The sequence below is a fragment of the Ursus americanus genome, chromosome 3, assembly GCF_024610735.1.
Source record: "Ursus americanus isolate L20-20 chromosome 3, mUrsAme1.1.p, whole genome shotgun sequence".
NCBI classification, from domain to species: Eukaryota; Metazoa; Chordata; class Mammalia; order Carnivora; family Ursidae; genus Ursus; species Ursus americanus.
Window position 1 is genome coordinate 41,573,855 of NC_142129.1, and position 25,578 is coordinate 41,599,432.

General features: G+C 41.8%; 1 protein-coding gene across 2 annotated transcripts in view; it reads right to left on the reverse strand.

Annotated features, from left to right (window-relative positions):
- Positions 1-25,578, reverse strand: part of NPSR1 (neuropeptide S receptor 1) — a 138,851-nt gene that overhangs the window by 72,384 nt on the left and 40,889 nt on the right. The window lies entirely within an intron of this gene.

Here is a 25,578-nt window from a genome sequence, read left to right on the forward strand (position 1 = left end):
CTCAGTACTGAGACTTTATTTTCCAGGATTGGCCCATCCTAGGAGCCAAGGTTAACCACAGCTATGTATCTTTTATGTATAATTAATTTTTTATTACATAAGTAGTATGTATCTCTAACAAATTTCAAAGTACCAAAAAGCTAATATGACCCAGAAATAAATACTTCCTAACGTTTTGTCTGATACCGTTTCAGATTTTATTAAGAAGAGCTACCCTGATGCCCTACCAATTTCCTGAAACCCGCTTTCTTAGTAGGAAAATATGGCGGCTTGTTGTTATTCTTATCTGCAGTGATTTAGTTAGCGGTAACATTAAACATTTAAAATAGGCTTACTGGTAAATTGCATGTCCTTTTTTATTTTACCTGTTCACATATTTGTGCTTATTTCTTTATCTTAAGTATTTATCTTCTTATTGATTTGTCAGAAGTCTTTATTTAGTGAGTCTATTAACTCGTTATCAGCTAGGCAAATACTACTCATATTGTAAATATTCTAATTAGTTTATAATTTTATTTTTTAATTTTCACTTTATAATTTAAATTTTGTGTTTTATAATATTTTGGTCAAACCTGTTAGTCTTTCTTCATCATTTCTACCTTGATGTCACACTTAGCAAAATCCTTCCTCACCCTAATTATTGAAATTGTTTTTCTGAAAACAATTTCATGTTTATATTGGCATCTTTAACTTAGGTTATTGCTTATTTAAATAAACCTCCTTCTTTTTAAGTAAACCTCTCCTCTCTTCCTTCCTCCAGCAAATGCTTTTTGACCCACCAATTATTTTTGACACTGAACAAAGCAGTGAACAAAGATGATACAGTTCCTGTCTTCATAGAGTTAATATTCTAGTGAGAAAAATGGATAATAAACACAAAACCCAAACAAATATAGATTATAATGTTACAGAGTGATAGGTGTTATAATAAAATATGAAAGGGGCGAGGAGTCAGAGAGTGGGATGTTATATAGGTAAGCCAGAGACGGCCTCTGTATATTGGCTCATAGCTTGCTGATTTCTTCACAGCAGGCTGAGATCTGTTAGCTCAAAAGCTCACTGGCACCAAACTCAAAATTTTAAATCCAATTATTTTAAATATAGCCCCAACAAACAGATTTTTAGCCATTGAAAGCCTGCCTGCTTTGTATAGCCTGAAACCCTGTCCCACATCCGCTAGCCATAGCTAAGCAGACCTCTGGGGTTATACAGATCTCAACCTGATGCTGTCAACTCGGGGCTCCCTGCAGGGCTGCTGAATGGCATCATCTAGACACAGAAACCTTCTCGATTCTCCTCCCCACATGCCCTCCTGTCCTTCTGAGCTGTGACCCTTGCACCATAGCCTCTGGGTCCTGTGGCCTGAAGAACTTCCTCACATCCAAACTTGTCAAAGTTGCACCTTAATCAAGCTCGTGCACGATACTGCCACCTCGTGGTCATATCTTTTTCATCGCTCACCCCTGGACATCCCTCAAACCCTCTCCAGGGCGCTGCTATTTTGCTTACAGAGGCCCAGGAAGGCCTCACTGAGGACAGAACCCTGAGCAGAGACCAGGAATAGCTTTGGCAGGAGACAGTTCAAGTCAGAGGGAAGAGCAAGCACAAAGGACTGCAGGCAACTTGGAAATAATCCAGGTAGTTTGCCCTTATTAATTCTCTCATTTCGTTGTGGTCAGAACAGATACACTGGATGTTCGGAATTATTTTAAATTCGTGGTAACTTCTTCCATTGATTAGTATAGGTTCTATCTTGGCGTGTCTCATGCACATTTGATGAGGATGTGTATTCTGCTGCTGTGGAATAGAATGTTCTAGGAATGTCAGGTTAACTTGATAATTTGGGCTATACTTGTTAATAAAATAATAAATTTTTATTAATACATCGAAAAAACAAAACAAAACAAAACAAAACAAAACAAAAACCAAAGGGCTGTAGGCAGCATGGAGCTAAGTACGCACCCCAAAGCAGGAGGATTAATCGGCCACTGTTTATTCAACCACCTTGCCCCCAACCCTCTTCATTTCAAAAGCACTTTTCCTATATCTTAAAGTCTTCTGTATATTTGCTTTGCTTCTGGCCTTTCATTCTGTTCCTTCACTTTCAGATCTTAAGCCAACACAGACTTGTCTTAAATAAGCAGCTACATTTTACTTACTGTTTTCCTTGTAGAACATTTCTTGGAAAATATCAAGAGTGTATGTCTCCAGATGTGCTTTAAAATAATATCTGCTAGTTTAAGTTAAAAATACAGTTTGAGTTTTCATCTGTTAATTGCATGAAAATAAAATTTTGATTTCGGGATAACTGGAGTCTTTACGAGCTGGTGTCTTCTGACCAGAAACATCGAACGGATTTTCGATTATTAAATTTTCTAAATGTCACTTAGTTAACTGTTCATATAAGTCACTACATTTATTTCAAAGTGGATTCACGTGCTCTTTGTGTTTTGGTTGCTCTATGAAAATTGAATCTGTAGTTTTTTATTATATTTTCTAATAGGTTATTATTAGTATATAGAAAAGCTAATTGCTTTTTATATTTGTTGGTTTTTATAATCAGCTACTTTAATTAAATCTCTTATTAGGCCCAATGGGTTTTCCAAACAATCTTGCATTTTCTTCTTAGATAGTCACATCATTTGCAAACTGATAATTTCACTAATTTTTTTTCATTTACATCTTTTATTATATTGTTTTCTTATTGGATTGCATTAGCTAAATTCCTTAGAGAGTTTCCTTCTGAACTGCAGAATCTTTGTATGTGCTCATTGATTTTTCTATCAGAGGTTGGTGTATTTTTTCAAGATGTTTAAATCTTGCAAAGTTCAGGGATACATCTCTGCTCTGGGATCGAACATATTTTGACTCTTTTATTCACAAGGAGATGGAAATTTCAGGAAACAAAGAGGCAAACAGAGATCAGTCAATAGGTTTTGCTTCTCCTTGATTCCCTCTTAAGTATAAGATAAAGCAGTCTCCAGAAATGATCTGTACTGCCGCAGCCCTCAGCAGGATGGGATTCTCGCGGAGCCTGGACCCTGGGGCTGACCAGGCTCCCTAGGAGAGGATGCTGTGCTCAGAAGGGTTGTACTTAGAGCGGAACCTCTGAGGGGGGGAAGGGTGACAGTTCTTGCCAAGGGTTAGTGGGAGGCGCTTGGACGCCCTGATCAATTTCTTTAGGTCAGAAACTATGAGCACACTGAAATAGAATCTCACTTTCATTTTTCTCTTGGGGGCAAAGGAACAAACAAGTTTCTCTCTTGCATTTAACAGCGATATAAAAAGCAAGCAAAAATGTTTTCTAAACAAAAAGGGACTGTAATGAAGAATCTACAGACCTTTTATGTTCTCTCTTGGCTCCTATATGCCTCTTATCTGGGAAGAGGCCCACAGAGACTGTGGTCAGTCGCCACGGTCTCCAGGCCAGCAGGCTTTCCTGTGGGAAGACAGTGCGCGTGGCCGTCAGGGTCTCCAGCCTAGCAGAGGGCTCCTTCCTGAGGCTCTTTGCTAACCCCCACCTTGGAACGGACCTTATTTCTTTCCCAGGTGATATTACACTTGTTTAAATCCTTGGATCATTCCTGAAAACCCTTAGGTGAGCAGACACAAGTCGAGGGAGAATTTTCTCTAGGTCCATTCAGCCAGATCAAAATCCAGTTCTTTTTAGAGACTAAGGCAAAAGTACGAGGCCCACCTCGAGCTTTTGAGCTTTGTCAGGGGCTGAGGGCCTGCCACGTCACTCTGGCAAGCGTCACCACCCGGGGAGAGAAGGGGCCCGGCCGCGCGCATCCCACTCCTACAGCCCCGCCCAGCGCGGTCCACCTGCAGCGCGCCTCTCTCACCCAGTACGGACTGGGAGGTCGCCATGAGCCGATGCTCTGTGACTGGGTCCGGCACGTTGCTTCCATAACTTATACCCAGAATATCCTTTAATTGTAGCTCTTGGTTTTCTGAGTTCTGGGATTGAGAACGGAGTCTTGATGGGTATCGCTTTCACTTGCTACGAAGGCAGGTTTCTGTTTCCTCACGTGCTGGCTTGTCATGTCACCAGCTCTGAATCTGGTAAGAAAGCCCTTCCTTTTTTCTTTTCTTTTCTTCTCTTTTCTTTTCTTTTCTTTTCTTTTCTTTTTTCTTTTCTTTTCTTATCTTTTCTTTTTTCTTTTCTTTTCTTTCCTTTCTTTTCTTTTCTTTCTTTTTCTTTTCTCTTTTCTTTTCTTTTCTTTTCTTTTCTTTTCTTTTCTTTTCTTTTCTTTTCTTTTCTCCCCCCATGGATAACACTCTTTCCTGTCATCAGGGATATAGTTTTTATCTTTCCTCCTATATTTTTGTTATATCATTTCAATGAGAATATGTTTGAGAAGGGCAGGTAATCTCACGGAGGCTCAGTTAGCCAACTTGAAACGGAAGGCAGGAGTCTCTGGTGGTGTGGTGACGTGCTCCCAATCCACGCGTTTAGAAGCAACTCTCATATCCAGACTTTATAAAAATAAAAATGGGGGCGCCGGTGGCTCGGTCAGTTGAGCATCTGCCTTCGGCTAGGGTCATGATCCCAAGGTATTGGGAATGAGCCCCGCGTTGGGCTCCCACTCAGCGGAGGGCCTGCTTCTCCCTCTCTCTCTCTCTGCCTGCCGTGCTGCCTAATTGCACACGCTCTCTCTCTCTGCCAAATAAATAAATAAAATCTTTAAAAAAATAAAAATAAATAAAAATGGTTTTTGAGATGATCTGAGCTTATACTATAAGAACTGTGTGCTAGTCATTAATGTCATAGATTCCGTCATCTGTCCAGCTACTGGCTAATTTGTTCATACACTGAGTTACTTCACAGCATTACTGAGTATCTTAGTCTGCACTTGAACAAGAGGCTGGGGGTGGGGTTACACGGATCTACACACGTGGTTAAAGGCACACACACACACACACACACACACACACACACTTTACCTACATCAGTTTCCTGATTTTGATGTTATATTAAAGTTATGCAAAATGTTAGGCAAAAACCACTGGGGAAACTAGATGAAAGGTACAGAGGATCTCTCTCTACTGTTTTTGTAGCTTCCTTCAAATTTATTCTTATTTCAAAATAAGTTAAGAAGAAAGCAAACAAGATAAACCTGATTCTTGCCCCCTTGGAGAGCACTATTTATCAATGAATTGTAAAAAAACCGCACCTGTGTTTGAAGATAGGCATCCGATTCCTTTGTAAAAATACAGATTTCATTTTTTTTAGAGCAGCTTTAGGGTCACTGCAAAATTGAGAGGAAGAGGGTTTCCAGACACCCATTGCCTCCGCACATCACAACCTCCCCCACTCGTGACATCCGGCCCCAGAGCGGTGCGCTGGTCACAATCCATGAACCTTCATCGACATGTTGTTATGTTATCAGCCAAAGCTCATCGTTTACATTCGGGTTCACTCTGGATGTTAGACATTCTCTGGTTTTGACTGATGTTTATAATGACCTTTATCCAGGATACCTTCGCAATGACATGCAGAATGGTTTCACTGCCCAAAAATTCCTCTGTACTCTGTTCAGCCCTCCTTTCCCCCTCACTCCTGGCAACCACTGATCTTTGTACTGTTTCTGGTTCAATTTTAAAATAGAGTGGTTTTAGAATAGTTTTGTCTTTCCCAGAATGTCATATAGTTGGAATCACACACTATGCAGCCTTCTCAGATTGGCTTCTTTCACTTAGTAATATGCATTTAAATTTCCCTGTGTCTTTTCATGGCTTCATAGCGCATTTCTTTTTTTTTTTTAAGCACAAATAATATTTCATTGTATGGCTGGACCTCAGTGTATTTATCCATTCATATCCTCCTGAAGGACATACTGGATGCTTCCAAGGTTTGGCAATATGAATAAAGCGGTTATGATCATCCATGTGCAGGTTTTTCTGTGGACATAAATTTTCGACTCTTTTCAGTAGATAACAAGGAGTGCAATTGCTAGATTGTGCGGTTAAGAGTATGTTTAGTTTTGGGGCGCCTGGGTGGCTCAGTTGTTGGGTGTCAGCCTTCCGCTCAGGGCGTGATCCCAACGGTCTGGGATCGAGCCCCACATCGGGCTCCTCCACTGGGAGCCTGCTTCTTCCTCTCCCACTCGCCCTGCTTGTGTTCCCTCTCTCGCTGGCTGTCTCTCTCTGTGTTAAATAAATAAAATCTAAAAAAAAAAAAAAAAAAAAAAAAAAGAATATGTTTAGTTTTGTAAGAAACTGCCAAGCTGTCTTCCAAAGTGGCTGTACCATTTTGCCTTCCCACCGGCAAGGAACGAGCATTCCTATTGCTCCACATCCTCACCAGCATTTGGTATCGTCGGTGTTCCAGATTTTGGCCATTCTGAAAGGAATATAATGGTAACTTGTTGTTTTAATTTGTAATTCCCAAATGCCATATGGTGTGGGGCACCTTTTATATGCTTTTTTACCCCCCGTTTATCTTCTTTAGTGAGATGTCTCTTCAGGTCTTTTGCCCATTTTAAAAATCAGGTTGTTTTCTTACTATTGACTTTTAAGAGTTCTTCATATGTTTTAATCGATAGGCCTTTATCAGATGTGTCTTTTGCAAATATCTTCTCCCAGTGTGTGGCTTGTCTTCTCATTCTCTTGATCACCTTCCTTTTTATTAACAAGCTGGTGACAACTTAGCTGGTATCGTGTAGGAAACCACCTTTCCACTGGGTTTTGGGTCCTCATTCTGGGGACCCTACTACGAGGGTTCTGATTATGAGCACAGGATCTGAGATGTTTTGACCTGCATAGAACCTGGTTCCACTGTCTGTGATGTGTGCAGCCTGGCAAAACTTCATCTCTTTGTCCTCATACCCTCCATCACAGCTGGAGATAAAACCAACACTTATTCTAGGGTAGCTGTCAGGATAGAATGGGCCAATCCCAGTAGAGGGGACATAGTAAATTCTTCAAAAGTGTAATTATGGTGACATCCTTTTTTGGCTTTAGCGTCTTAATTACCAAGTTTTAGTCTTGCAAGTACATTCATTTTTTTTTTCTTTTTTGCAATATGAGTGGTTTCAAGAATACTTTTAAAAATTGTGTTGGTAATCACCTGGTGGCAGTCAGCGGGCTTGGTTTCAGAGGTTCCCCTCTCTTTTTATTCCTTTCTAAAATGGGCTCTGACTGTATCATCCATTTGGTAGTTTGGTGACACTTGTTGTCTACTATCATTAGCCATTCTCTCATCCAATCCCATAAGCATCAGACATACCATAAGCATACTAAAGTACTGTTTTATACTTTTCACTTACTACAATGATAATAATAATAATTACTCCTATTTATCAATTGCCTACTGTAATCCATGCACTTGTGCTAAACACTTTGTATATATATATACCATCTCATTAATTTTCACATATGATCATCCCACTAATAAATGGGAAATTTGAGACTTAGATAGTTAATTGACTTGCCACATTTACCTAGTCGGTGAGACATAGAGCTGGGATTTGACCCCCAGACCCTATTACTCCAAGTTCCTAACCACTAGGTGCATACCACCATCAAAAATCCCACTTAGAGATTCTCAAAACAGTGCCCCAAAACCACCTGAGTAAGAGTAACTTTGAGGGAGTTGTTAAAAAAGAAAAAAATCCAGCTTCCTCGGTCCTACCCAGACCTGTTGAATCATGCTGTCTGCTTTCTCTCCCTTTCTGAGCACACCTTATTGCTGCAAACGTTTCACACTTTATCAGAAGAAATAATCTTCCAGCTCCTGGGAGCAGAGAACAGATGCCAGGAAGTGAAGTTGTGTGGGCTTATGGGTAGAACTGAATGAGTTTATATCCAACCGTGAACAAAGGCTGCCAAACTCTAGGGAAAACTTATATAATATGCTTTCCTTCTCTAGAGTTCTCAGGTTTATTTTTCTGAGTCTGTTTCTGTGGCAATATGGCTACACTATTTAGAGGTTTTCCTTTATGCTGCTACACCATTTTTTCCAGATCTAGTTATAGGAGGTGATCCAAAGAAAGTCAACTTTAATTGTTTTTGGAGAAACAAGCTAGTAATTCAGGTCTGGGTGACTTTGAGGGCAAAAGTCAAAGTGAAAGTATAATGGGGCTTTCTTCATAACAACATATTCTTTAAAATAAAAGCCTAACTCCTCAGTGTGGAAGGTAGGTGGGTTTTGGTTCAACCAAGTGGGTAAGTTTTCTCTCTGACATCTATAGAAATTAGGTATCTTCTTTGAGTGATTGTTGTAAAGACAAAATGAGATATATTCACATTAGGGCCTGGCAAACTAACAAGCGTTCATACCATTTTATTATTATTATTATTATCATCATTATTATTGTTATAAACTATAACTGGTAAGAAATGTTGAGTAGATGAAGTGAAAAAGAAGTCTTTTGATAAAGAATTTCAGAGAAGATTTGAAATAGAAATTCCAATGACCTATTCCTACTTTAAATGTCTGCTAAAGAGAGAGAGATAATTGCAGACTGTCTTATTTTGTGCCATTTAGAAATTTGCACCCCCTTCATTCTGTGTATAAAGGATGCTTTGTTCAAACCCTCAGGCTCTTGGAGTCCTCAGGGAGAGCCTGTCAGTGTGATGAATCTTCACATTCTGACAGGACCTCCGATCTGCTGGATGGTATTTTGGAGCGGGTCCTTGGGGAAAGGACACTTCAGTCCCAGTGAAGGTCACAGTGATGATTGCTGGGCAATGGGACATTGCTCTGCTATTGTAAGTCATTGGGGTCAAATGTGTTACTATTTCCTGGAAATAGAAACTGCTGTGCTTGGCTGATGGAGGATTCCCAGGAGTTCTCCATTCAGGAGTAAATGAGGCACTCAGCTGAGAATAACCCCGTTCTGCAAAGCAGCCTTGGGCGGCATCCCTGGTGGATTGCTTCAGCCAAGATGGATGGATTCACTCTGACTTACGCGCTCAGAGTTTCCAGAGCGAGCAGTGCTTTCCGCTCCCTTTGAAAATGTTAATTCAGATTTGGTGAGTATGTTTGCAATTTGGCTGGGAAAGGCCACTGTGAGACAGGTCAAATAATGGCACCCACGCTTTTGGCTGCAATGGTCTTCCCCTCCTCTCCATCTGGCTGACTCTTCCTTATTCTTTAAAACTCAGAGGAGATGTGACTTCTTGCTGCACTGTGCTGTAATTATCTGCGGCTTCACTCCCTTATCTACCCAATCTCCAGCCTCATCGGTCCCTTGTTGTCGGAGTGACTCAAGTCTGCCATTTTTGTCCATCTGCCCAGCTCCTCCCTGCCTGGCTTTGGACGCCCATCACCTCTCACCTGACTTGCTCCAGTTACTGTGTCTCTCAGCCTAGCCTTCAAGCCTGTCTCCACCCTTGAAAATCGAATATGTCACAGTCTTGTTTAAATCTTTTTTATGTAACTTGCAGAAAAACTAGAAAGTCCAGAGAAGCCAAAAACAAACCAACATAAACCAGAAAATAACAAGCATGTAAAACCTTTCTGTCCAGATGTAATAACTATTAACAGTTAATTGCAGAGATTTTTAGACTTTATTTTCTATTTATATGCATATGTTATTTTTTTTCCAAAGTAGAATTATACTGTAAATATTGGGTTTTAACTTGCCTTTTTTTTTTTTTTTTGTAATCACACATCACAGCTTATTACCCTTTAGGTGGATTTTATCTGCATTGTTCTATTGTATTTCATTATAGGTATAAATTTTCATTTCTACAGCCAATGACACCATTGTTTTTCTAATTTTTTTTTCACTTAAAACATTGTAAATTGTATCTTTGTTTAGAGACCATTACACCCATCCTTAAGTAATTTCTTAGGAAATTTTCATAGAATTATTAAGTTAAGGGTATGTATATTTGTATGTTGTTTTAAAAATATAATATTTGAGAGATATTTTCAGTTTACAACCATGTGTACCAATTATTTATGCTTATTTGTATTTTAATAATTTCAGGACTTTTATATCATGACTTCTTTAATCTCAGGTCTTTAATTCTGCTCCAACTCTTCACTGGTGGTGGAATACCTTTAAGTTTATTTTTAAACATTCTATAACGCCATGGTTTCCAAACCACTGCATATCTGCATATGTCATTTTGTTACCAACACACACAAAAGTTAACTTGGCAGCTTCTGAAATCCCTGGGCCACGAACTATTCCCTAAAAACTTCACATGTCTTCTCAAAGTGTTCTGATGTTTGGTTTTTCAAAGAAATTGAAAAGTCACTGTGAGTATTACCCATAAACAATTTTGTTCTACCTAAAATTTGGGACTTTTCTTTAATCTTTTTAATTGCAGTACCTATATACAAAATAAATATTTGTTGAACGAATGCATAAAAATGCTTTGCTATGACGTGACTCAATGGTGGAGGTGGGGTGGAGGGTCTTTTCAATTACTGCGTCTAGAAATGACGAGCCCCTGAAACCCCACAAGCCCCTCTCTCCCCTTTTCTTTAAGTTCAGGGACAGTTTCTTCTGTTATAGGCTTGATTCTGATTTTCTTTCATTTATTCTCGCTTCTCTTCCAGGAATACTGTTTGCTCTTTTCCATTCCTATCTCCTTTTACTTTGTTTTGACTTTCTTATCCTTTTCCTCGTTATTCTGGAAAGGTTTCTTAAATTTTCCTTCCATCAGTGGATGGGGTTTTCTGCACCACGAATTGGGCCATTTTTGGTTGTTGCCTCGAGGGTTGTTTGATGGTTTTCTCCCCATTGTGGCTTCTTTCCTTTACTCGCCCTGCTTATGACCCTGTTCCTACTTATGCCTTCTTATATCTTCAAATGACACCAAGACATTTCCTTGAAATATTTTTTTTCTAGCCACTGAGGTATATATGTTCCAGAGATCTTTTTCTTCTGAGCCTTCCAGATGTTGTTTCCTTTGTCTTGGTATAAAGAATGCTTCTATACTTCTAAATTATTTGATGGCTTTCTTATTTTTTTCAGGAAAACACCAGACTTCTTTTCAGACTGGAAGATTAGAAGCAGATATGGTGAATGAATTACTCTTGCTCCTACTCTGTTCAGCATATGGTGGAATATCCTGGAATGCACTGGGAGGCCAGGTCAGTGTGCATAGCTCCAAGCCAATTTCAAGTTTCTGGTGGCTGTTTGTCTAAGGGAAGTCTTTCCCTCCCCTTCAATTGCCTGATTCTTTGGGACTCTTGATTAGTCATACACACACATCCCACACACCCACACATACACACACCATACCCCACATAGATGCCACATATACACACATGCACACACACACACACACACACACACACACACACCACACGTTCTCCCCACACACAAACCACACACAACTCCCAACGTGGCATTGTTACCAGAGGACTTCTCTCAACTCACACACCCAGCTTTTTACTTGTAGGACTACCCATCACCTTAGATCCTGCGTCTGCTCCTACACCCTGCCCATTTTCCCCCTGGGACTTGTAGTTCTTTCTGGGAAGTAGTTAATGGCGTAATGAGTCCATTGTGCTTACCTCACAGCCTGGCAATATCTAAGGATGAGCTTCTCCTTGTCCAGTGGGTCACATCAGGCCACAGATCATCCCTCTGTCTCGCATTTGTTGTCAGTCCGGTTTTGCAAAACAAATCTAGGTATGGCCTCGAGGGCTTCTTGGCTGTGTGTTCCTCAATGCAACCCCATCTGCCTTATCGGTAGTATCAATTCCTCTCTAACTGACATTAGATTGCCTGTCATGGGTGGTTTTTAATAGTAATGGGAGTTTTCAGTTTTTCCCATATTTTTGAAGTGAGAAGATGGGACAGATTGCAGGGAGGGCAGTGAGACGGGCACAATCCTGAACTGCAAGTCCATCTAGATTGTTGGCGGAAGAGATTGGAAACAATCTGTGATTTAGGAACATACTCTGACAGCAGTATGAGAATACATTTTCAATCCTCATTAAAGAATCAGGTATGAAATATATATTTATGTAGTGAGGTGCCAGCGCTATGAAAAATCCCTTTCTTGTTTCTCATAATATTTCGGAAACTTCTTAACAGCAAGTAGAGACAGAATGTCATTATCCAGGGACAGCATTATCCTTTTTTTCCTAGGACCAATTTTTCTAGGTCACCTGCTGCTTCAACATAGCTCTGAACAATCTAGCATGCTAACCATCTGACTCCATTCTCCTCACTAAGTCATGAGAGGGGAAACAGCTTTGCAGCAAATTATGCCAAGCATCAGCATGGAAATGAAAGGAGAAGTAAAACATTCCCTGCCCTCTCTCCCCTGACAGAGGCAGACATGGGGCAGGGTGGCATTTGCATGCCCAGCACATGTGCTCTGAGAGCTTGTACCCTCACTCCAGTCCTCTGATGACCAGCCATGTGACCGTCCATTTACCCCTCATTGCGTAACACACCCCCTCCCCCTGTTCAGTTACTAAGTATTGCTCATCCTCCCCTAGCATCCCTATCACATGCCATGGGCCCTGGATACACTCAGAGAGCGAACTCCATTCTCCACCTCTTTCTGCTCCCTGTCGACCCTGGACACCTCACCCGGTGAGCAGGAAAGGGAAACCCCGGGCTTGGAGGTCAGACAAACCTGGATTCAAAGTAGGACTGTGTCATTTTGTGTCTAATGGGCTCCTCAGATTACATTATACACTCTGCAGTCCCAGGGCGTGACAGTAGTCTCTTTCTATCGTGAGACCCTGAGAGCCCTGCTGGGCTTTTGAGGGTACACCTCACTTTAGGGCATGGCCAGCAAGAGTAGAAGAAGCTCTCCACCAAATGGTGCCTCCCCAGGGATTGTCTGTGCGGTTCCCAGGGCTCACATTTGGATCCTTTGCCTTCTCAACTACTTCTCAAATCCCCAGGCTTTTCATCCTCTCTTCCATCTCCCCCTCACCTAAGCTGCTTTCAGAGAGAAGTAAATATCTTGGAAGATTTCCCACTAGAAAGCAGGAGTGTCAGGATTTGGGCCAGGACTGTCTCTGGAACCTGCTGCCAATTGTACATTCTCCTCTCTTCACATGAAGACTAATAATTGAGTCCTGAGCAGCTCAGTGCCAAGCAGAATTTGCACCATGTCCTAGTACCTCTGCTCTGGAGGCCCCCGTTTCTTCCAGGTTTCCTATACTTCCTTCTTAGGATTTAACCAATGTCCCCCTCATTCTGACTGTGGCTTCACTCAACTCTCTTCTCATGGTGGCACATTCTAGAGCTGCTTCCACTAACATCCCTCTAAGCTAAATGTGGAGTTTTCCCACCCAGGTACTGACCCCACCACCTGCAGAGATCTCGGCATCAGGGTGCTCCTGGGGCTGACGGGGGAGCCCACCAAGTCTCTAGACTAACAGAGTGGCTGAGGCTTATGCTGTCCGCAGTGGCAAACAACCTCCAAGTAAAGAGATTCAGGGGCTCAGGCTACTTTGATCAAAAGATCCCGACATCTCAACACATGGCCTCCATACTCATTACTGAAAATGAACAAGCAGACAGGGTAAACTAGGGGCCTTTTCATGGCTTCAGCCTGGAAGTGACATAATCACTTCTGTTCACACTTTGTTGGCTTAGGCAAATTACATGACCCCATCTAGAAAGGACAGGTAGGAAGTGGAATATAGTGAACATACGACATTACTTCTGCCACAAGTTTAAGACTGGGCCACAGAGAATGTTCTATAAGGCTGACTGAAAATTCCTTGGTTCCATTGATATGAGGGTTTTCTTTTTTTTTTTTTTTTTTAAGATTTTATTTATTTATTCGACAGAGATAGAGACAGCCAGCGAGAGAGGTAACACAAGCAGGGGGAGTGGGAGAGGAAGAAGCAGGCTCATAGCAGAGGAGCCTGATGTGGGGCTCGATCCCATAACGCCGGGATCACGCCCTGAGCCGAAGGCAGACGCTTAACCGCTGTGCCACCCAGGCGCCCCATGATATGAGGGTTTTCTGATTCTCTTAAATGCTTCAGTGTGTGGGTGCCTATATAATCCACTTGGGCCTCACTGGCTGTCAAAAAGAGGATTTCTTTGGGAGAAGGACTTTCTGGAACCATATTCCCATTTGCTTCATCCAAGAGCAACACTAGCATGGGACAGTGTTGCCTTTACATGCTTGAGTTTTTTGATTTTATTGAGTTGAGTCTTCTTTCTTTGCTGCCTTTCTGGCAGCCCAAATTATGAGGCCATTATATCTCTGCTCTATTCTGAAGCATTGGCCAGGCAGAGGGGAACGTGCCATGATGCACAAGGTCCGCTGTGACAGCCAGTCTCCTCTTGCTCTCTCACATCAGGTGTCCTCAATTAATCTCCCCCCAGATAGAAGGAGCACAATGGGACTTGTCATTTGTGTTAACCAGAGCACACATGTCCACTGTGAATTGTACCGGCCTGGAGCTTCTTTTCAGAGATCACTGCTGCTTGCTTGAGATGAGGTTTGTGGTCCTAGTACAATTTCTTAAGGACGTGCACGTGGTCTTATGTCCTTTAGAATAATAAATTATCTTCATTCATTTGGCTCTGGGTCTCTATGGCATTCCTTGATGCATAGCTAAGGTCACTGGGTAGCCCACCTATCCATCTTGCCCTGACCCCAGCTCTGCTTCTCTCCCCAGGCTGGTCAGGAACAACTGACTGGGTCTTGGGTGGCGAACCCTGTGGACCTCCACTTGGTCAGCCTGGGAGATCACATCCCAGTCCTGCTAAGTGGGCATCTACCTCTAAGTTCACTTTCCTACCATCTTTGGGAACTCTACAAGAGTTTGGTGGGTGCTCTAATGTACAGAGGTCTTATTGGGCCATTTTTATGGTTACTTTGGAAGGACAACATAGAGTTGTCTTGCTCTGAACCTGTGTGTCTATTTGACTTTTACACAGAGATTCCTACAATGATAGCCAAGTACTGGCACATTGCCTAATTCCAGCCATCTCAAAGATGCCCCACCTCCCAGCCCCTGAGCCATATTTCATGTTATTCACACCCTGTGTGGTCCCCTCCTCTTGAATCCTGGCTGGGCTGTGACTCATGCTTGACCAATGGGATGTGGCAGAAGTGATACATCGTAACTTCTCAGCCTGGGCCACATGAATCCTTGCAGCTTCTGCTAGGTGCTCCTGGAACCCACTGCCCGCCTTCAGTAAAGCTTTGGAGAGGCCACGTGAGGAGGAACCAGGGAACCTGCCTCATAGTTCTTGCTAATCTCCCAGGGGCCAGCCAGCATCAACATGCCAGCCATGCCATTCCCACCTGAGTCCCGGCCATTGTGGAGCAAAGACAAACTACCTCACTGTACCCTGCTTGATTTCCTGACCCCCCAGAAACATGAGGGGCGACAAACTGATATTTTCAGCCACCAGCATTTGGGGTTGTTGGTTACATAGCAACGAGTGACCAGAATGGGGGACCCTTGTTGAATGATGGTGTCCAATGGACATGGTGTGTGATGCGTGGTGCACAGTGGACTTGAGATCCTGTTACTTGAGGTGTTCCTATATCTGGAGAGACCAGGGACAAGGCCTGAGACAGATGATTGGCCTCCCAGCCAGTGGGGCAATTTTCTATTTCCTAATCCTGGACGGTACAGAGTCTTCCCAGCTCCAGGCTTTATTCAGGGAGCTTAGTTCTGTGCTTTAGTCCTGGAGCCTTGACCTCCCCACAGAGATGTGAACACACAGCTCTTAAATACGGCATCTCGATCTGTACTACGTTTTCAGGGCTCCAGCTCCTGTAGCTTTCGTGCCTAAGCATTTGCCCTTCATCTGGCACATGGAGATTTCACTTGCTGCCTTTGAGCTGAATCATTAATTGTTTTAATATACATTTTGGTTGTCGTTTGGAGATGGGGTAAGGATGGGCTACGAAAGGAGGAATCCCAGAGGCAGCTCCATCTGATATTATAGCCTGATTTCTTTATTTTTCTCTCTCAAAGATTTTTGGGCATTTGGCCCCCACATCAGAAGACTGTGCTAGCAAAACCACAAATGTGCTAACTCTTTAAAAAGACGCAAATTCGTTCAGAAAAAAATGGAGCTCTGTGCCGTAGATGATTAAATTCACAGTGTTCGTCTGTTGTTCCACCAAGATGGGTCTGAGAATTGAAATTCTGTTTGTTTGGGGGACCAGCGATGTAACTACAGATCAGGGAGGCTTGCCCTCTGCCTCCATGCTTTGTAACAACCACCAAAGAGCTGCGTCCTTAAACCCATGCCTCGGCGCAATCCATCTCCACAGCAGACGACAGCTAATGGGGCCAGGCTGCTCACATGGATCTCCTAGATAGTGCAGAGGGCTCCCCCCCCCCATTTAGATTTTAATAAAACCAGCAGATGGGAATTCAAGCTGTAGCATTCAGCAAGAGAATTAATATACTGAAATGTGACCCTTTGACAGATACTCAAATGAGTATAAGGCTATCAGGGCAAGTGAACAGAGAAAAAAATAATTATGGAAGGAAGGAAACTGGAAACAGAACTGAGATGATTATATAGTCCTTTGAGAAATGAATAAAGGACTCTCTCAGAAGTAATTAAGTCTCCTTCTTCTATCCACACGCTGTATTTTGGCTTCGACGCTTAAACACATTTCTGTATAAGTTGTTCCTCTGCTCAAAGCCTTCGGTGATGCCCCAGTGCCCTGATTTCTCACCTCCAGCTCCTGGTCCCAGCCCAGCCCTGGAGCAGTGGTTCTTCATTTTGGGCGCACTTTCAAGTCATTGGGGACCTTTATAAATGGTGGAGGCCTTCTCGTATACACAAAAAGAGATCGAACACTGTAACTGACATGTGTGTTAATTATATCACTGTGTAGATACTATTACACCCACCAGACAGCTTCAGTAATGGATTTGAATTTTGAAAAGATCACTCTGGCTACAGTGTGAAGAAAGGACTTAAAGCAAAACAACTTAAAGAAAACATGGCAAGTAATGTAAAGGGGGAAGTAGGATGGAGAAGTCAGGGAGTTCCAGATGGGTATCTGTGGCTTCAGACAATTAATTAAATCAATATGACTTAAATATAGACCATATGTTAGAACTCTGCTGGGTGCTGAGTGCAAAGGGAAAGAGACTGTATAAAAACGAAATGAAACAGAACATAATCCTTGATCTCCGGTGGTTCACAATACAGCGGGAGAGATACTATAAACAAGCAGCTATGCTACGAGGCATATTGTGAAAACTGAAATAGCATACACATCAATTTTAATGGGGAAATAGAGATCAGATCATGTGGCAGATGTTCGTGGAATTATTAACGAGGAAAATACTGTTGCCTGGGTCCCACCCTAGAGATGCTGATTTGATTGGTCGGAGTAGGTCAGGGCATCGGTATTTTTGCCCAGTCCCTGTTGACTGAAACGTGCAGCCAGTGCTGAGAAATGTACTCTGTGGTCTTATCCGCCCTTCCAGGCAGCTGTGGGGCAATGAAAACTGTGCTCCTCCAACAAAGCTGGGCCCAGGGCTCTGATCTCCTAAACAATGACAGCAGAGAACAAAAGCTCAGGTTGCTTGAGAAGGTTCTGTGCTAGGCATTTCAAGAGCATTGTCTTAGCATTTCTCAACCCTGGCTGCATATTAGAATCTTCTGGGTGACTTTGGAAAAATACTAATGTCTCACTTTGGCCCCAGGTCGGTTGAATAGGAATCTTTGGTGTGGGGCCTGAGTGTTTTGGGTTTTTTATTTTTTCAGCTGCTCTAGGACTTGATTCCTACCTGCAGGATGACTGAAAATCCCTAGCCTTGGACACTATGAGGTGCTTCTCATGTTTCTGTTTATAGCCTTCCTCCCTCCTTTATGGAGTCTCTGTTTTCTAGCCAAGCAAGCCCATTGGCCATATTCTGAGAACATCACATACCTCTTGCCATCTTGTTTTCTAGGCCAGCCCAGCTCCTGGCTGATCTCTTGGGGAAACCTAACCATCATTTAAGATCCATCTCTTCCAGAAAGGCCTTTCTGTTTCTCTTATGAGAATATAATTTCAGCTTCTTTGAAAACCTCTTAGCTCTTGCTTTTATGTAATTTTCTTTCACGATATTTTCCTCTGTCTGGTGCCATTTCAATTAATAACTTTGACTTCTCCCTGCTACACAGAAGTCCCCCAGTGAAAGAGTAGTTCCTACCAATGCCACTCTTCTCCACCAGGTCTAGCAGTGGGCCTTGTGCAAAGGAGGTTCCAAATTAGTGCTTAGCAACTGAATCAGGCCACAGACCAAGGGGAGCTTCTCAATTATCTAACATCAGGCCAAGCAGAAAGGCCGTTTTCTTATTGGCTAAAGGACTTCTTTTCAAGCTTCTGATTACTCATGGCCTTTAAAACTCCAATATAGAAAGTGCAGAGGGCTGTTTAGTCACTAATAGTAGAGTCTAGAAATAGGTAATTCACCAACAGTGGATTTTTTTCCTTCCTTTCTCTGCTTTCTCTCCTCTCCCTGAAGGGAGGTCGTTGTATCGTCTCAGGCTCTTGCAGAGAGCACCAAAACAATGGGAATAGTCCTTCCCCCACAAACCTATCATTATTGTCAGGTTCAGTCAGAAAGTAGCCTTTCTAGGAATTCCAAGTAGGAAGGGTTTCGGATACAAGGAGCTAGAGACATAAGAGAGTTGAGGGAAGTTTGGCTCGAGTTCATACAATCGAAAAGCACCTGAATGGCTAGATAGAGACTTCAGATGACCTTAACCGCCTGTAACATCAAAACAGGGGGTCTGCAGGAGCTCACCTGGAGTCTCTGCAAACTTCAAGAATCTTTGTAAGCATGAGGAAATCAGGTGATTTCCAAGAATTAGCTTAGAAAGCACTGATGATAATCTCCTGTTTGCCAGCTGCTCTTTCATGCTCTGTCAGACGCGCCCCTGGTGAACAACAGTCTCTCCTTTGTATCTCTATTCCAGATCTCCTGCGTGTGCTCCTCGGTGGCAGGATCTGACCCGGGAGCAAACGGCAAAAATGATTCTGGGAGATGTAGGCTTCTCCCCCGTGATGCGACAGAAAATCAAGAGGGGGCAGTGGCGACGTGGAATTAATAGCAGACAGTCTGGCCAAAGGAACTCAAGGTAGGTCAAGACAAACTTATTTGGGGGAAGACTTGGGGGCGGGGGGCAGTGAAGAGGTAAGAAAAATGTAAATGGAGAAAAGAAAGAAAGCCTAAGAAAAAGTTTCTCCTGAAAGGACGGTATGTAGCATCAGAAAGGTGTCTCTGAGGAGGACTCTGTTCGTCCCCAGGAGGTTTACGCGGTGGCCTTCCCAGCGTGAATTTGCCGCGGTGTGTGGTTTGGTCCTCAGTTCAATAGGTCCAGAAACTGGGCTTCTGGTCCAGAGCCACCACCCAAAAACTCAGTTCTCTCCAACAGCCCATTCGAGACTCAGAAGCAGTCATCACAAGGTTGCTTCGTGACCATCCCCACGGAGCAAGAACTGGCGGCTGCTCTTGGAGACCCCCTCCCAGCCTCCTTGCTGGTGTGTGATTGATGTCTGCGTCCGCACTAGCCTGCGGCTCCGCAGGGCCAGGCACACCGCTCGCTCACTCCTCCATCCCTGGCACTTGGCACCGCCTGGTGCAAAGCACGTGCTCTATGAGTTTTGGTTGACTGAATGGATATATATATGGATGCGATGACACATCCTTGATTCAAAGGACAGAACACCACACTAGTGACCTGATGAAGGGTGTCTCTCTCCTGGCCAGTCGTAGATACCTCATTTCATCGTTTCATTTAAGTATTTTAGATTGTTAGTCTCTTTGTATATCTATATCTGTGTGCGTCTATCTATCTATCCAAATATATATACGTATATACATATTTATACATAGATAGATGCACACAGATATGGATATATCGATATGTATATGCAGATACAGACATAATATATCTGTATATATAATATATGATATATATCTGTATATATTATAAAGTATATCACTCTATACTATATATTATCTGTATATATTATATATAGTTACGTACAGATATGGATATATATTACATAATGTATATATCTAATGTAGAAGTATACATATCTATATAAAATATACATATCCATAAATCCATACATGTATTATTACATACCATATTATTGTATTCCATGTTTAGAGGGTTTACTATCACTGGCTAAGCTATAGTAACTATTTCAGTGGGTCTAGAAGACCCTGCCTTTTCCCATCATGGATTGGTTTAGTAAATTTGATTTATTAAAAGGGAACCTCTCCTTGGACTTGGGTTGGATATTAAATGTTTTCCTTTGTTTCTGTTTTTGTCTTTTTTAAGTCAGATGATTTCACAATGAATTGCATGTGTGGCGTGAGAGAAGGAGAGGACCCTAGCATGCCTTCACATTTGCTCTGAGATTCTGCAAGGATGTGTTGGCATCACTGACAGGGAAAGGTGGGCAGGAGGAAGGGCAGTTTTAAGGAATGTCAAGGAAGCAATTGGATATAGAGGTCTGGAGTACTGTGGTTTGTATTGGCCTGAGAAGTATAAGAATGCATTTTGGACACAAGCATCGATTCCTCGAGTTTTCAGACAATGACCAGATTGTACAAGCCTTGGGTGTTAGGACACAGTGAGCTCACTGTGGAGGCAGAAGTCAATCAGAGCCCACGCCCAGCCTCTGTCTGTATAACAATGGCCGCACTGTTAATGCCCAAGAAACAGTAAGCCAAAGAAAAGGGAATTGAAAGTTGTGGAAAGTTTTATAACTTTCCTTAATGATTAAAATTAGGGGCAAGCAACAGTTCTTAATGCTGAGTTTTTGGCAGAGTTCATCTGGGATGGAGCCAGTAATTGCTGAGCCAAGGACCCAGTTCCGTAGGACAGAGTTGGGGTACCTGTCTGTACATTAAGTCACTCTACTCCAGGGGCTCCTCACAGTGTGACCACAAGGACTCCCTGAAGAGGTGCTTGGGGGCTCTCAAGCCTCTTCAGAAGAACGTGGCAATCTATGACTCTAGGCTCCCCATGCACCCCCCCACCCCCGCTGGGGAGTGCAAAAGGCACTCAAGGATTTTTGATAGGCCACATACCCTCTTTGAGCCTCACTATTCTCTCTGGAAAATTGGAATATTTACCTCACAAGGCTGCTATAAGGTTAAAGGGATGGTATTTGCTGACATCCTGAAGGTTAGTGATCACCCCTCACCTATCAACAAATTATCAGGGGACAGACACTATTGCAGTTTATTTGATCTGTGTGAGTTCTCCTGAGTTGAATGGAATAGCTTACTTTATAATTTTATAAATATTATTTTCCTCTAGCAGTGTTATCGTGTTTTGAATCTTCAAAGATATTCAGAAGGCTCCCAACTCTTGGGCAGAGTATATTCTGCCATTTTCTGGAATCCAAGCTGCCCAGCTACACCACTCTTGAGCCCTGAGAAAAATCTCCTTTTCCCTTCCATTAACTAGGAGCTCATGAAGTTTGTGACTCTGTTTTTTCGGTCTCCTTACTATTTGTAAGCAGGCTACCCTCCCCAACATCTACTTCTCCTTCTTTCGGTAAATACCCCAGCTTTTAACTCAAGCATCCACCCCATCTGCTCGGCCCATGTGTTTTGGGGAGAACTGAATCCTTAGGAGTAAGGCATTTGACTTCAGTCTAAGCTCCTCAGTGTATTTGCGTATCTGGTTCACATCGATTAGTTCAAATATGAGCATATAGCTCAAGTTAGGTCAGTGAGGTGCAAGACAAGGTTTGCCAAGCTCTGCTGGGAAGAGTGCCTTCCTGTACTTCTAAGAAGGCTTCCGGAAGTCACAGCCTTTCTCCCTGCCTGTAGGACCAATGTTCCCCAGGAGTCGTTAGGAGACATCTGCTGTGGGTTGAATTGTGTCTCCCCAGATTTATTTGTTGAAGTCCTAACTCTCTGTACCTCAGAATATGATAACATTTGACCTAGGGTTTTTTAAAGAGTAATTAAGGTAAAATGATGTTATATGGGTGGGACCTAACTGGTATGACTGGTATCCTTGTAAGAAAAGGAGATTCAGACACAAACATTCACACACACAGAGGAAAGACCAGGTGAGGACAAAGGAAGGAGACAGCCTTTTACAAGCCAAGGAGAGAGGCCTTGGAAGAAACCAAACTTGCCCACACTTTCCTCCTGAAATTCCAGCCTCCAGAACTGTGAGAAAATAAATTTCTGTTGTTTAAGCCACCCACCCTGTGGTATTTATGGCAGCCCCAGCCCACTATCACAGCATCCCATAACCAAGATAGGGAACAAAGCTTAGGGGGTGATGTCTTCTACCACCTCAGAGACAGGGTCCTTGGTGGCACTGCGGCATTGCTAGAGCAAATCAAGCCCAAGGATATTCTGCCACTGAACTTTGCATGACAAAAGCAAAATTGTCCCCTTTCTTGCTTTACTGTTTGAACTCTCACTTATAACCAAATACACCACTGTGCCCTTAGTACCTAGAACCAGGCCTCATCAGCGTCAGTGCTTAATAATGCGCATTGAATAACTAAAGGAAGGAAGGAATAAATAGCCATGTATGGAATTGTAGAATGTTGACCTGGGAAGCCCCGTGAGGCAGCGAGCAACAGGGGAGTGAGTCAACCTTCTAACTACATTCCGCTGGTCATGTTCCTTCTATGTGGACCAGAAGCCACGTACTACCACTATGAAGAAACAGAGCTAATTCATAAAGATGTCAACTTTCATTAAAGCAAAAGTTGATTAGTTATTAAACAATTATCTAAAGATGTAAAAATGCCCTCAATTTTTACAATTGGGAATTTCTGATTAGAAGCACAGGACGATTAGAACTGGATCACTCTGGCCTCTTAAGGTCAACCGGCTAAGCTCTTCATTTTTAGAAACAGAGAAACAAAGACTTAGTGAGGTTAAGTGCCTTTCCCAGGTCACACAGTGTGCTAATAGTGGTGCGAAGGCAGGGAAGGAAAAGAAATCCAATTTCTATAAAGAAGAAAAAGCTTTCCTAGGAGAAGAGTTCATTTCTTTTAGTTAAATTATTCATGGAGTGATAGGACAATACCTTCTTTTCCTGCTTATGGGAAACTGATTTTCTTTATAAACATAGACCTTTTCTTTTCAGAGTAGGAAACAATGATGGTATCGTGTAGCCACTGTAGGAATAACCTAAATGAAAAGCATGTGCATTTATTCAGATGTTAGCCAATTAGGCAACTTTTGGTGGAATGAGTGAGTCATATAGTAGAGAGATTTTGTGGCATTAAGTAAGTAGAAAAAAAAAGCACACAAATGTCAGGGAAAAAATCTAACATTAGAAAGCCACTTTAGTTCAGGAAACATTCAATTTTAAGCAGTGTGTTTTGTATTCATTTGCATTTTAGGAACACGTTGACAATATGGCATAAAGGTAAAGGACGAACCAATGAGACATTAGATAAATCACACACACAAAAAAAGAAATACTGAGAAATTGACAGAAACGAAAGGCACTAGGTAAATATAAAAAATAAATATTTTGAAACTGATCATTGGAAAAGCGACTTTTAAGAGACTTTAAAAATGATAAAAAGTAGAGGTAACACTGCTAATAATGGAATCAAAATCAAATTAGTGATCAGGAAAAGCTTAAATAGTCTTCCCAATGTAAAGGAATAGGACCAAGATATTTAAATGATGAGAAAGAAAAACCACGGTTACGGACGTGTGGATAGTTCGTGTTCCTGAACAAAAGATCAGAACAAATGGAAGATAATCAATATTCAGGCATAAACAAAATAGCTAAGAAATCACTTTCATCTGTAGATCAAAAGAGCTTACTTGGCAAAGAACAGAACTGATCAAACTGACCAAAAAATAGATATAAACGGATAAAAGTATGAAACCACAAAGAAAAACAATCTAGAAACAAATAAAAATTTGATAACCTATAAAAGAAGAAAACTCTGGCTGACTTTAGACTTTTCCTTAGTAGCATAAATTGCCAGGAGTCAACGGAGTAACATCTATGGAGATCTGAGTTGTGAATTCAAGATTTCTACACCCGTCTAGATTGTCATTGTTGTGGAGGAAAGAGAAAGCTTTTTCATAAATGCCAGGTGCTCAAGACTGTATCCATGTACCAATCTGGAAAGGAGAAGGAATTATGACTCAAGGTACTTCAGAAAATTGTGAGCTGTATCAAACAGAGGGACCAAGAATGAAGCCAACCGCTGGTGAGCATGAAACATTCCAACATAGAAATACTTTTGATAATTATTGCAAGCATTGACACAAAGCGGAAGACAAAGGCCATAAAATATGTTTAAGATAAAAACATTTTGTTACAGTGCTTGGTTCAGTGTTTGGCAAACAAGTGCAATAAAAATAAAATGGATGAACTGAATATTACTATCACATAAATAAAATTTAGAGCCAAGAGGATATATGAAACTAAAAGAATTACATATGTATAATATTAAGCACACAAACCTTTATTAAAGATACACTAGTCAAGAGCCTTTAGGATCCCAATAACAAAATGTTAAAATTTATAAAATAAATACTGATTAAAAAATATGAGGAGAAGATGAGAGAAAGTATGAAAGTTTGTAACAGCACTTTTAGTCACCCATGATGTATCAAATAGGCAAGAAATACATGAAAATAGAGAGTATTTGAAGACTATAATTAATAAGGACAAGTTCAAAACGATAAGCACAAAGAAGGGACTGAATGTACAAATGGACAATGAACAGACGATATATAAACTAGAACTCTGACCCAGAACCTGCAGTAACGAGCCCAGGAAGCCAACTGATCATCCGTAGCAAGCACTTCAGAAAGCCAGGCAATAGCCAGGGTAGTAATCCACTCCAAGTAGCCAGGACTTGATTGACCCCTGACAACTCTTCTAATTTTTGACCCTGCTCCCAACTTAGGACCAAACAGAGAAAGTCAGATATACACAGCTAACCAAGCACATGGGATGGGATGCTTCTAGTTAGCCCCCTTATGGCTTCCCTTGCCAATAGCTTCCCGTGAGGGCACAACCGAAGCCTTCCCTTTTTTATATTATAAAGCTTTTCCACCCTCCTGCCCACCTCTGAGTCACTGCCAACAGAAATGATGGTGGCGGACTCCCCTGCTATAGCAAGTTCTGAATAAATGATTGTTGCTTGTTCTCATTTGGGTGGCTTTTTCTTATTCCCACAACATTCTTATGTCCTATTTTTTAGTATCCATTAAATATTTTTCAAAATAAGTGATTGCACGTGAGACCTCAAAAATACCCTTAATAAATTCCAAAGAGCAGGAATCCTTCCAGAAATACTCTTTGACTGCAAGGCCACAACATTCAATGTGATTTACAAAATCTTAAAGCAAATAGAAATTCACTTGGACACTAAAAATAAAAATAACCAAAAACACTCCTAAATGGCTATTATGTGAAAGAGGTGATAAAACTTCAAAAATGAAATGTTTTGGAAATAATAACAGTAACATTGTATCATACACACATTTATGAACTCATAAAAAATTCATAGTTCTAACATTTTCATTATGAATGAGAATTACAAGTACTGTCATCAAGAGGGCAACACACGTCATTCCTGACTTCCCCCTTACAAGACCACCTAGCAATTGTCCATAGACAAGACATGATCGCAGAGCACTCTGCTGGACCAGAGAGACCGAGGAGGACTGCATTAGAA